The sequence below is a fragment of the Narcine bancroftii genome, chromosome 5 (assembly GCF_036971445.1).
Source record: "Narcine bancroftii isolate sNarBan1 chromosome 5, sNarBan1.hap1, whole genome shotgun sequence".
NCBI lineage: Eukaryota > Metazoa > Chordata > Chondrichthyes > Torpediniformes > Narcinidae > Narcine > Narcine bancroftii.
In genome coordinates this window covers 147874851-147889597 of record NC_091473.1, presented here as the reverse complement: position 1 = coordinate 147889597, position 14747 = coordinate 147874851, and the positions used below count along the sequence as shown (strand labels likewise).

Genomic DNA, 14747 nt, shown 5'->3' with positions numbered 1-14747 from the left:
CACCCACTTGTGACGCCTTATAGGCATCCTTCAAAGTTTTTGCAAAGGCACTGTCTGACCTGAGCAGACCAGCATTTTAAATGAGATCTATTTTGAAATGTTTGTATCTTTTTGTGATCTACTCTAAAAGAAACCTGCCACAATTGATCTCCTTTAAAGCATATATATATGATATATATATATATCATATATATATGCAAATATATATATATATATATACAAAAAAAATATATATATACACAAATATATATACATATATATATAGATATATATATAGATATATATATATATAATATAAAATATTACATAATCTGTCACACCAGGAGAGTAGTGGGTGCATGGAATGCATTGCTGGGGTTGGTGGTGGAAGCTCGTACAGTAGGAACATTCAAAAGATGTCAGAAAAATTATTTATGTGATTGAGGTGGGGAAGGATTAGGCTGTTGTGAAGTAGATTTACATAAGTCGGCACAACATCGTGGGCTGAAAGACGTGTACTAGAGCTGGAAGGTTCTATGCTGATCACTCCCTTGCTCAATATGTTCAGCAACTTGGCCTCCTCTGTGTTGATGACGTAGGCACTGAGGTGCATCCTTGTTCGATACATCACATCACTGGGAGGGGAGCTGCTCTCCTCAAGATCGGGAGAAAAAGCTGCAGATGGTGATGAAGGCAGCTCAGAACATCATACGAACTTCCCTCCCCTTCGTGAACTCTGTCGACATCTCCCGCTTCTGAGGAAAGGCAGCCAGCACACTAAAGAATCCATCACACCCTGGACACACTCTCTTCTTCCATTGGGGAAAAGGCTAAGCAATGTGAAAGCATGCACCAGCAGGCTCAGAGACTCCTGAACAAGTCCCCACAACTGTGCTTTTGCGCTGCCCTTGCTTGGCACTAATTCATCTTGTTATTGCAATCCTATACTCTGTAAATTTGGACTTTACACAACTGTACAAATGATAGAGTTAACCTGGTAGACTGCTCTCAGAAGAAACCTTCTCACTGTATTTGGTATTTTGTCACAAATAAACTGAGAGGAAGTTTGGTAACTACCCAGACTCGCCATCTTCTGAGTGAAGTTTCTCCTCAACTCAATGCCAAATATATTTCCCCTGCTCTGAATCCGAGGCTGCTTGTTCTAGACTCCACAAGCCAGGGATCCTCTCCCTATCCAGACCATCTCACCCTTTCAGAACGAGGTATGTTTCAGGGCACACGTGATCCAAGAAGGAGCAAACTGAGCCCAGGCCCCTCACTGGCTCTGACCTCCCATCCCTTGAATGCATCCAGGTGAGTCACTGCTTCCAGGCAGCCACCATCCTACAGGACCCCCATCACCCTTCTCTCTGCTCCTTTCGCACAGAAGCCTGAAGTTCAGAACCTCGAGGTTCAACAACAATTTCTCTCCAACGGCTTTCAAGCTCTTGATCCTCCCCTTGTTACATTCGTCAGGAACTGTTCCAAAACCACAAAAGTTTTCACTTTTTGCACTTGGGTAACTGAACTTCTATATTATATTGATGGCGTCTTTATAATTCAATTAAGTATATAATTGTTGTTTTTGAGGTTGTCTCTTTTTTTAAAAAAAACTACCTGCTCAGTGGCAGCAAATAAGAATTTCAGTGCATGTGTTCATTGTATAATGTGTATAACAGTAAACATGTTATTGTAGTAACAGTGAAACTGCAATGATCCAAAATGGTCGGGACCAGGCCCATTTCGGATAAATGATTTTATCAGGGAACCGGTCATGCTTTTTAAAAACAGCCCAGTAGCAACAGCAAATCACTTGTAACAAACAACAAGGGAAGACTTTTTAAGCATTAAAATAAAATTTAATTCTCACCAAAAAAAAAATGCTGGCCACCGCAGATCGGCAACACTTCTCAGCCGAGGTCTTGCTCCTGCCCAGAAGCCCGAGGATCCAGCTCCTGCCTGGGAGTTTGAGGTCCCCGCTGCTGCCGCCGGGACCCCAAGGTCTGCTACTGGGTGCCCAACGTCCCCAGTATGTTCGGCTCCGAAAAAAATTTCAAATAAATGGGGAATTCGGAGAATCCACTTTTGGCTAATCAGAGTTGTACTGTATTAGAAGTAGCACTTGGACTAAGTTGGGTTGTTTTCTCTGGAGAGCCAGCGGTTGAAGGAGTGGCATTGATTTGTTAAGTTTGTTTAAATTTGTTAAGTTAGTTTTGGTGATAGTGAGGAAATGTATTGCTGTTACTTGGAAATCAGATGTTTCATTAACACTAGAAAGATGCCAAATGGAGATTCAAAGATGTATTCCATTAGAAAAAAATTACATTTAATTTAAGTGGTAAATATTCTGTACTTTTAGAAGTTTGGTGGCCGTAGGCTAGAATAATGAGATTAAAATTACAGCTTTTTTCTTTGTTTTGAATTCTCCAAACCCGTGAAGTTTTCTTTTTGGGTCCTTGAGTGTCATCTGAAACATCCAAATTAATATATACTTGTGTTGTAATGTATTTTAAATTTAGATTCTAATTATTTGGGTTAGTAAGTGTTGGGGGGGAAGGGTTTAGTTTTAATAGTTTTTTTCTCTCTTTACTATATATCAATCAACATATATTTGTAAACACTATAACATTGTGATTTGATACTAACTGTTAGAATTATCATATATGTGTTGATTAAATAGAAAAGGAGTGGGATTGATGGTGCAGGGTAAAAAAATCAAATCCTGGAGGAAATGAGATGAGAATGGCAAACTTTAAAGGAGATGTAGAGGGGTTGTTTATTTTACAGAGAGTGGCGGGTGGCTGGAATGGGCCACCGGGGTAGTGGTGGAAGAAGACAGTAGCTTCTCGTTAGACGTGTGAATGCGCAGGGGATGGAGCGATACAGATCAGGTCCAGGCAGAAGGAGATTTCATTTAATTTGGCCTAATGCTGGGCGCAGACATCACGAGCCGATGGAACTATTCCTGTGCTGTGCTCGTCCTCCTGTTTGTCAGGAAGCATAAATCCACGACATCTAAATGGAGAGAGTTTAGATCATTGCAGAATTCTGAGAAACAAAGGGATCAGGGTGACCTTGTATATTTTCCAAATGGCTTGTGACTGGAAAACCAAAGTTGTCAATGACGAGAGGAAGGGGATGATGTTGCTATTGCACAGGAAATGGGTGAGAACACGGTGTTCGTGTCTTAGCTGGTGAAGGATGTAAGGGGGGTGGTTAACTCGTCTTCATGGGCATCAGTCTTCACTCCCTCGAGCACTTCTACGAGAGGCGGTGTTTTAAGAGAGGAGCCTGTATCCTCCCAGGCCAGGCCCACTTCACCCTGCTACCATCGGGAAGGAGATGAACACCCAACGGCACAAAAACAGCTTCTTCCCCTCTGCCATCAGATCTTTAAATGGTCAATGAACCCCAGACGCGCCCTCACTTTCTCTTCTTATCCATTAATTAATTTATTTAAAAAATATAATTAATAGCAATATTTATACTCCTAACACTGCCACGAAACAACAAATTTTATGACTGGTTCAAGACAATAAATTCTGATTCAAATGCATTGGATGCAGCTCAAAGAAGGTTTGCAAGGACCTGGAGGAATGGGTTCTCTCTGGAAAAAGGTGGGGCATGTCTCAAAGTTCGTTTGGGCGGCCCAGTTCGCATAGCGGTTAGTGCAACACTGTTACGCTGCTAGCGACCCGGGTTCGAGTCTGTCTGGAGGGAGTTCATACAGTGTCCCCTGTGTCTGCGTGAGTTTCCTCCAGTTGCTTTGGTTTCATCCGGCCTTTCAAAACTTACCGGGGGGTTGGGAGTTTTGGCTAATTGGTGTCAGGGGCTCATGGGCTGGAAGAGCCTGTTCTCTTGCTGTTTGCCTACATTTAAATAAAAAAATAAATTACATTTAAAATGGCCTGGATTGAAAGAAATAAGATTGAACATTATGGCTCAGGTACAGACACTTTGACAAGTCTTTAAACCTGTTGGTGTGTGTTTATGCTCTCCATGCCAGTTCCTGATGGTCTTAGCAGGGTGGTTGTGGAAATTGTACCTTTTATGGGACCATCTAATATGAAAGGTCACCTGCTTAAAAGGCAGAGAGTTGCTCATTTAAGACAGGCTAGAATTTCTTTCCTCGCTCTGAGAGATTTGAGCGTTTGGAACTGTCTCACTGAAAGGGCAGAGGTGGAAGAGCGTTCCAATGTTTTTTAAGACAGAAAGCTAATAAGCAAGGAGGTGAAAAGCTCAAGATCAAGGTTGAAGGTTACTTTTATTGTTGCATAAAAATACTTAAAATTTAACGTGCACAATATACTTCAACTTGTGACTGTTGTAATGTAAACAAAGAGTCACCATGAGCATTGCCTGACAGAAAGAGAAGCAAAAGAGAGTTCCCTTCAGATTCACTGAGTGCCTGTGGATTCGTCTCCAGTGCTCCCACAACCTCTCCAGCCATAGACTTCTGTTCAAACCATCGGCAACCCAAGCTCCAGAACCAAACCTCCAACACGACCAGGAAGCCACCAGTGCCTGAGGTCCTTTATGGAGTACTTCTCCCTTCAGCACCCTCTCGTATTCCGGTTGCCATGAGGCAGTACTTGGTAAATGGTTCCCACGAGCCAGTCTCATAGGAACATAGGAAGTAGGAACAGGAGTCGGCCAAAAATGGCCCATCGAGCCTGCTCCGCCATTCAATACGATCATGGCTGATCCTAATTTAGGATTAGGATTTGGTTCCAGTTTTGTACATTTTTTGGATTTAATAATTTTGTTTTATCTAGTAAAATGCATCTTAATTTCTTTTTAAAAAGCACTATTGATTGATCAGGCATTTTCCATATGGAAAACTAAAGGAGTAATAACCTTAATATTGTTCGATCAGTTAGCAGAGAAATATGATTTGGGCAAGGCCCACTTTTTTAGGTATTTGCAAATTAGGGACTACCTTCCAAACTATCCTTCTGTTTACCCATCTGATATGATAAGAGACCCTTTTTCAGGTGAAATATATTATTGGCTACATGCCTCCGATATCCAACGATAAAATTAAAGATGCTTGGGATTGGAATTCCAAGAATTCCTTCCGGACGATCAATGGAATCATTTTTTGACGAGTAAATACTTCATCAATTTGTGCCCGTCTTTCCTTGATTCAGTCCAAGGTCACGTATGTCTAAAGATAACTTGGCCCGTATTTTTCCCAATGTAAACCCTACTTGTCATTGGTGCAAAGTTGAGGTGCCCACTTTAAATCCTATATTCTGGTCTTGTTCAAAGATGGATAATTTCTGGAAAGGTGTCTTTGAAATCCTTACCAAAGTTCAAGGATTAAAATTACAACCAAATCTATTAACAGCTATTTTTGGAATCATACCAGCAGAGACTGGACGTACGCCTGTCTCCGCACAGTGAATAACTACCTTTTCAACCTTATTGGCTCGAAAAGCCGTTTTACTCAAATTTAAGGATCCTGACCCACCTACTCGACTTCAATGGCTCTCGGCTGTCACGTCATGTTGAAGTTTGGAGAAAATTCAGATGGAGTTCGACATTTGAATCAACTTTTAAATTTGAAGAAGTCTGGTGACTTCCATATTTCCATATAGCTTAAGAATCATAATTTTACATTGGATTCTCTCCTGGTTCCTTACAGTAAATTTGGTTTGAAGCAGGAAATCCTTTGTTTTCCTGTTTTATGGCCCAGTCCCTCTTTTTTTTGGATTAGTCAGAGGGGATTTTGAATTAAAATTATTATTTTTTCTTTTAGTTTTACATGAGGAGAATAAATTTTTGGTTAATATATATTTGTTAAATATTAATATATTCTTTTTCTTACACACTTCTCTTGTTGCCTTTATGTTGGATGCAACTTGATAAAAAGATTGGAAAGGAAAGAAAATGATTTGCCTGGTGTTCAAGATTCCTTTTTTGTCATGCAGATAATCCACAACCTTTGTTCTCTTTTGTTTGCCCTGTAAAGGCTCATAACGAGACCGCACTATTCAGGAGCCCCTGCAAAGAAGAGAAAGAGAAGCAAAAAAGATCCCTTCAGAGACATGGTGTCCGTGGATTCCGTGACCTCCTCCGATCCCACTGTCTCCTGTACTCCCTCCCCCCGTGACCACTGGAGCCTCGTGGCCTCCTGTCTGAGCCCGGACTCGAGGCACCTGAGTCACCCTCCTTCCCCCAGATCCAATCCTAAGCTATCTACAGCCGCGGCCTTGGGAGCCTTTCTGGCCTTCGGCGCCCTGGCGGATCCCGGTCCCGATCCCTGGTTACCAGGAGCAGGTCTCCGGCAGCTCTTGGCCCGGGGTGGGTCATTCGCCCACCGATTGCCTCGCTAGTTGGCTGCTGTGGTCTCCTTCTCGGGAGGGGGGTATCCTCCCGTTCTGGTGTGTTGCTCCCCCTGGAGCCCACTGCTGAGCTTGGGTTCCACCACCTTGGACACTGTCCCCATGTAAAATCACAAGGAAAGATTTGTTCTACATCATGAATGATTGGGATCCCAAATACATTGCAGGATTAATAATGGAGATGTGCAATGCGGAAACATGTCCAGACCATCTACACTCAACCCATCTACCCACATTAGGACCACGCGTCATCTGTCTGAATGCCTGTACAATGTGGTCACCTAAGAACGGTGGTTTTCAAACATTTTCTTCCCACTCACATCCCACTTTAAGTAATCCCTTTGCCATCGGTGCTCTGTGGATTGCTTAAGGTGGGATGTGAGTGGAAAGGTTGAGAACCAAGGCTCTAGACCCAAATGTTACTGAAATATTTTGCCTGAGATAAATGGTTGTTGGCCCATTTCCTTTGGAGTTCTGAAACCGGGCACAGAACGAGTCAATGAGGGACGATTAAAACAGTGGTCTTTAAAACTTTTTCTTCCCACTCACATCCCACCTTAAGCAATCCCTCACTAATCACAGAGGGAATTCTTAAAGTGGGATGTGAGTGGAAAGTAAAAGGTTGAGAAACACTGCCTAAAAACATGAGAAACAGGAGCTGGAATCGTCGATCTGCCCCGTCGAGCCTGCTCTGCCATTCAATGAGACCAAGGCTGATCTGGCCCTGGACTCGGCTCCTCTTTACCCGCCCATTCCCCATAACCCTTAATTCCCTTCTAATTCAAATATCTGTCTACTTGTCTCTTAAATACATTGAGTGAGGCTGCCTTTACTCTTTTTCCTTGGGTAATACACTAGATCCCCACTGGGGGAGAGTTCTTGTGCCAGAAAATATTTGGTATGGCGATTTCCTGTCATACGAAGGCCCATCACCCCCCTCTGCATCGTCCAACGTGGGTTGACAAAAACAAGTTATGAACTTACTTTATTTCCCATTGCTGTCATTCCACGAGACTGTACTCGCTGGAATTGGAAGAACGAGAGGGGATCTCACAGAAATACATAAAACTATGAAAGGCCTAGATAAGACAGAGGTAGATAAGATGTTTCCATTGGTGGGAAGATCAGAACTAGGGGACGCCTCCTCAAGATTCAGGGTAGTGGATTTAGGACGGAGATGAGGAGGAACTGCTTTACCCAGAGGGTAGTGAGTCTGTGGAATTTGCTGCCCGTTGAAGTGGTGGAGGTGACCTCAGTAAATATATTTGGACTGATTTCTACATGGGAAGAGAATTAAGGGATACAGGGGGAAAAAATAAAGCAGGTAGATGGAGTTGAGTCTTTCATTGGATCAGCCGTGATCTCATTGAATAGCGGACTGGGCTCGATGGGCCGGATGGCCGACTCCTGGTCCTATTTCTTATGCTCTTATGAGAGTGAATTTTATTCAGTAGCTCATGTTTTCGTGAATTCTGTAAGGAGAAATTTCTGAAAGGACATCACGCTATCCTAACACCTCCTCTGGCAGTGTGTTCCAGATATCAACCACAAATCTCTCACCTTAAACCTATGCTGGTTTTTTTTTTAAAAACTGTGACAGATTCAATTGCAGCTCTCAACAGGTATCTTGGGAAATACCTGAAAGGTGAGAATTTTCAGTTTTGGTGCTGATAAATAAATGATGTGGGAGGTTATTGTCACATACACTGATCAATGTGTATTCACACTGAAATTCTGCAGCTGAACAGGTACTTCAAGATTTAAAAAAATCTATGAAAGCACATCCAGTGGTAAACTTAACTGAAATAAAAAGAGATATTGAAAAAAGTGCAAAATTGCTGGAGAAGTTGAGCAGTTCAAGCATCATCTGTAGGAAGCATTTCGAACCTGAGCTGTTCCTGGGGATTGGGGAAAAGCAGATAGAAGCCCGAGTAAAAAGGTGGGGGGAGGGGGGAGGGAAAGAGAATGGGAGGTGGGCGAACAGGCAAGAGATAACAGATACACAAAAACAAATGCAGAGGGCAGCTAGCTAGATTGCCGCTTCAGAGGACAAGCACTGACTCAACGGGCAATATGCCTTCTTTTCTGTGCTGTAAACATCCTGAAATTCTTTTGAGAGTTTGGATGAATGCTTGAAATGCCTGAACATTCAGAGTGATGAATATGGATCCGGGAAGAGGGATTAGCCTACAAAGCCCTGTTGTCCAGTGTGGTGGTGAATGAATTGAGTGGTCTCTGATGCTGTATGTCGAACAGCGATTCTTTAAAAACTCAACCCTGTCACCACGCAATCACAGAAGGGAAGCATTTTGGCAACACGACTATTGTACTGAGATTTTTTTTCCCCTCTCTCTGCTTTAGTGTGTCATCAGTCGATGAACACCCAACGGTACAGAAACAGCTTCTTCCCCTCTGCCATCGGATTTCTGAATGGACAATGAATAAATAGACACTGCCTCACTTTCCCTTCTTTTTGCATTGATTTATTTATTTACAACAAAATGTAATTTATAGGAATATTTGCACCTGTAAAGGCTGCCGCAGAACAACGTAATTTCTTGACGTGTTCATGATAATAAATTCTGATCCTAATTCTGATTCCAGTCACAATGAGCCAGCTTTTAAATATTACCTGTGGTCCAGGAGTGAGATTCAGCTGCAGTTTTCTCGAAAGAGAGGCAGGTCATGATTTGTTTCCATGTCAGATTTGGTTGGGGTTTGACCTTTTGAGTGTTGCATGCAGCAGGCACGTTCAGCTAATGAACACTATACATGGTCTCATTAAAATGGACCAATGCTCAGTGCCATTGAGAATCCATGCACAGAATTCAGAAAATCAGCACTGGCCATTTTATCTTCCTGCACTGGATTGCGTACAGGATTTGACTCATTATTTGCTGCCAGATTTCAGATTTATTGTCCAAGAATACATATATGATATCACATACAACCCTGAGATTCTTTTTCCTTTTGGGCAAGGCAAAATGACCCCTTATTAGTGACTAAAAAAACTGTACACAAAATGTACGCATGTAAACAACCGACTTCAATGCAGAGAGAAAAAAATCAATAAATTGGAAAAGTAAGACTCCATAAATTGAGTCTTTTGTTGCAGAGTCTGATGGTGGAGGGGAGCAGCTGTTCCTGAACCTGGGGGTACAAGTCTTGTGGCACCTGTATCTCTTTCCCGATGGCAGCAGCGAGAACAGAGCGTGTGCTGGGAGGTGTGGATCCTTGATGAATGCCGCTGCTCTCTGACGGCAGCGTTCCCTGTAGATGTTCTCGATGGTGGGGAGCGTATTGCCTGTGATGTCCTGGGCGGTGTCCACTACCTTTTGGAAGGCTTTACGGTCAGGGGTGTTGGTGTTCCCCTGTTCAGGTAGTGATGCAACATTTTCAAAGACCAAACCTCCTGCAAACTCCTGAGGACATAGAGACACTAAATGGCTTTCTCCTTCCTCAGGAGTTTGCGGAGATTTGGTATGACATCAGAAACTCTGGCAAACTTCTACAGATGTGTGGTGGAAAGTGTGCTGACCAGCTGCCTCATGGTTTGGTATGGGGACACCCACACTCCTCGAATTGTCACAGCTTGAAGGCCTGAGGTTCACCAGAATGACTCATGGAATGAAGGGATTAGCATATGACGAACGTTTGTTGGCTCTTGGACTGTACTCGTTGGAGTTGAGAAGAATGAGTGGGGACCTCATAGAGACATTTAGAATGTTCAAAGGCGCAGACAGAATAAATGTGGAAAGGTTGTTTCCCATGGTAGGGGAGTTGAGGAAAAGGGCATGACTTTAGGATTGAAGGGCGCCCATTTAAAATTGAGGAATTACGTTGGAATTTGCTCCCACGGCCAGCTGTGGAGGCCAGGTCGTACTTAAGGCAGAGGTATCTGAATAGTAAAGGCATCAAAGGTTATAGGGAGAAGGGAGGTGAGTGGGACTGAGTGGGAGGATGGAATGGCGGAGAGGACCCGTCATGCCAAATGGCCTACTTCTGCTCGTGTATTTTATGGTTTGCAGCCTGAAAGGCCAGCTGCTCTGGTTGTGAGGGCAGTGGGCGTATGTGGGCAGCGAGACCACCAGTAAGAGGGTGATCGGCTCCATTTTACCGCTGGGTGTTGCACATCACCTGGAATACTGGGAGATCCCGCTGTTCTCCTTTGATTGAATGGGTTCCTCGTAGACAAGCAAGCAGTGCTGTGGTGTGACACTGCCCCAACATTGGCCAAATATTGTCATTGCCATGGTAGAGAAGGCCCTTCAGCCCATCAAGCCAATGCTGGCTCATCATAAATTAGTCCCTTGCTCTTTCTCTGTTACCCAAGAAATGCCACCTCTCCAAATTCCTGTGTGAAAGTCTTGACTGCTTTAGTTTCCATCAGCCTTGGGGACAATAAATGGTGCACCCTCTGGATGAACAAAAGCTTTCCCACACATCCTCCTTGGCTTGTCTGAAAAACTAAACGTGTCCATTTGGCTGTTGAATTAACATTTCTCCATTTCTCCCATCTTCTCCAGAGGAGGGAGCACTGAGATTTAATTTGCTGGGTCTACTTATCGAAAAGTCCCGCAGTGGATCTTCAAATCCATTGGTGACACAGACGTGCAGGAATGAGGTGGAGCTGGAGGAAAGATTCTCAGTGCTGCCTCTTCTTCACTCTCGCCTCACTGACCACCACCCCTGCCTGTTGCAAGAGAGTCACTCGAGTCATCGTGGGATGACGGGCCCTGCTGTTGGCTCTTAAAATGTTGCTACCATATCTGCTTCCCTGGCAATGGTTTCCTACCGTTCTCCGTGAAAATGTCTTGCACATCTCTTACCTCTGCCGCCTCAAACCTCACCCCCTTTGACTCAGACTATCCACCCGATTTTTATCTTTAATGTTTTGATATAAAAAGCATTAACGGTTGGTGTTGTGGTTAGTGCAGCGCTGTTAGGAGCGCCGGCGACGTGGGATCGACTCCAGCGCTGTCTGTCAAGGGTTTGTACTTTCACCATACTTATGTTCTCTGGGTACTGCAGTGTAATTGGGCGGCACGGGCTCGTGGGCTGGAAGGGCCTGTTACCGTGCTGTCTGTCTAAATTTAAACTTTAAAAATGTTATTTAAATTAAAATAAATACTTCTATGGAGTTTCCCCTCAGCCTTCAAGACTCCAGACAGAACATTTTAGGGGAGACCATAAGAGGACCTTTCTCATGCCTGAGAGAGGGCTAGAATAAGTGTTATGAAAGGTGTCTTTTGCATGAAAGGCTACAGATCAGTGGATCTCAACCTTTTATCATTCCACTCACATCCCACTTTACGTAATCCCTATGCCATATGTGCTCTGTGATTAGTAAGGAATTTCTTAAGGTGGGATGTGTGCGGGAAGAAAAAATTTGAAAACCACTGTTTTGATCGTCCCTCATTGACTCATTATGTGCACGGTTTCCGAACTCCAAAGGAAATGGGCCAATGACCATTTTTCTCAAGCCAAATATTTCAGTAACAATTGGGTCTAGAGCAGTGATTCTCAACCTTCCATTCCCACCTTAAGCAATCCCTTACTAATCACAGAGCACCGATGGCCTAGGGATTACTTAAAGTGGGCTGTGAGTGGAAAGAAAAACCACAGCTGGAAGATGGGATTAATCCCCACTCACTGTCATGGGCTCTGCATGGCCTTTACCCCTGCTATGTGTCCAACTCTTATTTCAAACCCCCCCCCCCCCCCACCCAGTTGCCTGTGTCCGGCCTCTGTGCATGATGGGAAGGAAGTGAGGTGATAAACCCTGGCTTGGGGATTAAGTCTCCCATCTGCTCTGTTGCTTTACAATGAATGAACTGATGAGTTGGTAAGAGCAGGCCCATGGCTGCTGAAGGTAATATGTGTGAAATATATTTTTACCATAAGGCTCAGAAAGGGTCGCACGGTGAACGCAATGATATTACAGCACCAGCGACTGGGGTTTGAATCCAGTGCTGTCTGCAAGGCGTTTGTTCATTCTCCCCATGTCTGCGTGGGTTTCTTCTAGGTGTTCCAATTTCCTCCCACGTTTCAAAATGTACGATTCTTTAGGTCAGTTGGGCGCAATTGGGGATCATGGGCTGGACGGGCCTGTAAGACTGTGCTGTAAGACTAAATTTAAATTGGGGGAAAATGTAGTGGAAGTTTGGAACACTTCTCTCAGCTCAAATTGCCGTCTTCGGCAAGGGCAGCTTTGCATTGTCCATTCCTAATTAACCTTTGAGGATTAATTGGTTTAACTGCTTTGTTATGTAGCAAAGGCAGGTGGATGAAGTTAAGTTGCTAATTGGCCACCATCATTGTCTTGGGCTCCTTATTTAACAAAGGATGTGCTGGAATGAGAGGGTTCAGAAAGGATTCACAAGAATGATTTCTGGAATGAAGGGATTAGCATATGAGGAACGTTTGACAACTCTTGGACAGTACATCTTGGAGTTCTGAAGAACGAGGAAGCATTTTGAACGTTGTAAGGCCTGGACAGAGTTAGATGTAAAGGCTCCACTATTGTCACGTTATACTACATTTTGAATGAAATTCTTTAACGGTAGATAGGCCTTTTTGTGCCAGGCCTCCACCTGATGGTCCTTGTTGACCGACCGCCCCTGCCCTGATGGCCCCCGCTGGCCGACCCTGACCTGATGGCTCCCACCAGTCGCCCCTGTCCTGAGGGGGTCATGGAGGGAGGGGGGTGAGCGTGTGGGCGAGAGAGGGGAGAAGGCAGCGGGTGTACGTTTGCGTGAGGTAGTGGAGTGCAGCATTCTGCTGATTATCTTTCCCCAAGAGGGATTGCAGTCGGTGCCTTGCAGAGGTGAGCCTCCCGAATTTAGGGGGGAGAGTCTCTGCCTTTACAGTCAGGCTTTTTCACAGCATGCAAGGGCCTAGAGAGTTACCACTTTGTCCAGCAACTGGTGTTCCTAGGGGGGTCTTACCTCCAAGTACTGATCAGACCTGAGCCTGCTTAGCTTCCAAGATCAGGCCATCTCAGGCATATTCAGGCTATTAGGCTTCTGTACCAAAGTTGTACCAAAGATGTTTCCCATGGTCAGGGAGACAAGGACAAGAGAGTATAACTTCAAGATTGAATGGACCCCATTTAAAACAGAGATGTGGAGGAATTTCGTTAGCAAGAGTGTGGTGAACCTCAGGAATTTGCTGCCACAGGCGGCTCTGTTGTTGGGTGTATGTAAGGAAGAGGTATCTGAATAATCAGGGTATCAAAGGTTATGGCATGAAGATGGGAAGGGGGGCTGAGTGGGAAAATAGATCAGCTCATGATGGAATGGTAGAGTAGACTTGATGGGCCAAGTATGATTTTAAGGTCCAGTGAATTATTCAGTAAAAAAAACCTTTTGTCTAATCTCCAAACAAGGTACTGATCCAGCAGGTTTTGCAATAATAACAATTAAACAAATACAATAAAAACCCTTGGTATCTGGCATTATGGGGATTGGTAGATGCCGGATAAGTGAATTTCCTGGTTTCTTGAAACTGCATGTTGCGTGAATGCGGAGGAATGGGGAAGTGCACCAGTTTTAAACTTTCATATATTTTACCTATTTCTTTGCTCGTTGCTTGAATTCTGTGTTACAGGAATTTTAATGTAAATTAATAAAAAAGGCAAAAGTGTTGGGAACGTTTTACATTACACTGAACCCACTGCCCCGCTCTCTCCCCGCAGCCCCGGGTCAGTCCCCACACTGATCCCACTGCCCCGCTCTCTCCCCGCAGCCCCGGGTCAATCCCCACACTGAACCCACTGCCCCGCTCTCTCCCCGCAGCCCTGTGTCAGTCCCTACACTGAACCCACTGCCCCGCTCTCTCCCCACAGCCCTGTGTCAGTCCCCACACTGAACCCATTGCCCCGCTCTCTCCCCACAGCCCTGTGTCAGTCCCCACACTGAACCCACTGCCCTGCTCTCTCCCCACAGCCCTGTGTCAGTCCCCACACTGAACCCACTGCCCCGCTCTCTCCCCTCAGCCCCGTGTCAGTCCCTACACTGAACCCACTGCCCCGCTCTCTCCCCGCAGCCCTGTGTCAGTCCCTACACTGAACCCACTGCCTTGCTCTCTCCCCACAGCACCAGGTCAGTCTGCACACTCATCCCACTGCCCCGCTCTCTCCCCACAGCACCAGGTCAGTCCGCACACTCATTCCACTGCCCTGCTCTCTCCCCACAGCACCGGGTCAGTCCCCACACTCATCCCACTGCCCTGCTCTCTCCCCACACCCCCATATCAGTCCCCACACTCTTCCCACTACCCTGCGCTCTCTCCTCACAGCCCCGGGTCAGTCCCCACACTCATCCCACTACCCTGCGCTCTCTCCCCACAGCCCCGGGTCAGTCCCCACACTCATCCCACTACCCTGCGCTCTCTCCCTACAGCCCCATATCAGTCCCCACA

General features: G+C 45.0%; 1 protein-coding gene across 10 annotated transcripts in view; it reads left to right on the top strand.

Annotated features, from left to right (window-relative positions):
* Window positions 1-14747, top strand: part of adgrl2a (adhesion G protein-coupled receptor L2a) — a 905078-nt gene that overhangs the window by 504419 nt on the left and 385912 nt on the right. The window lies entirely within an intron of this gene.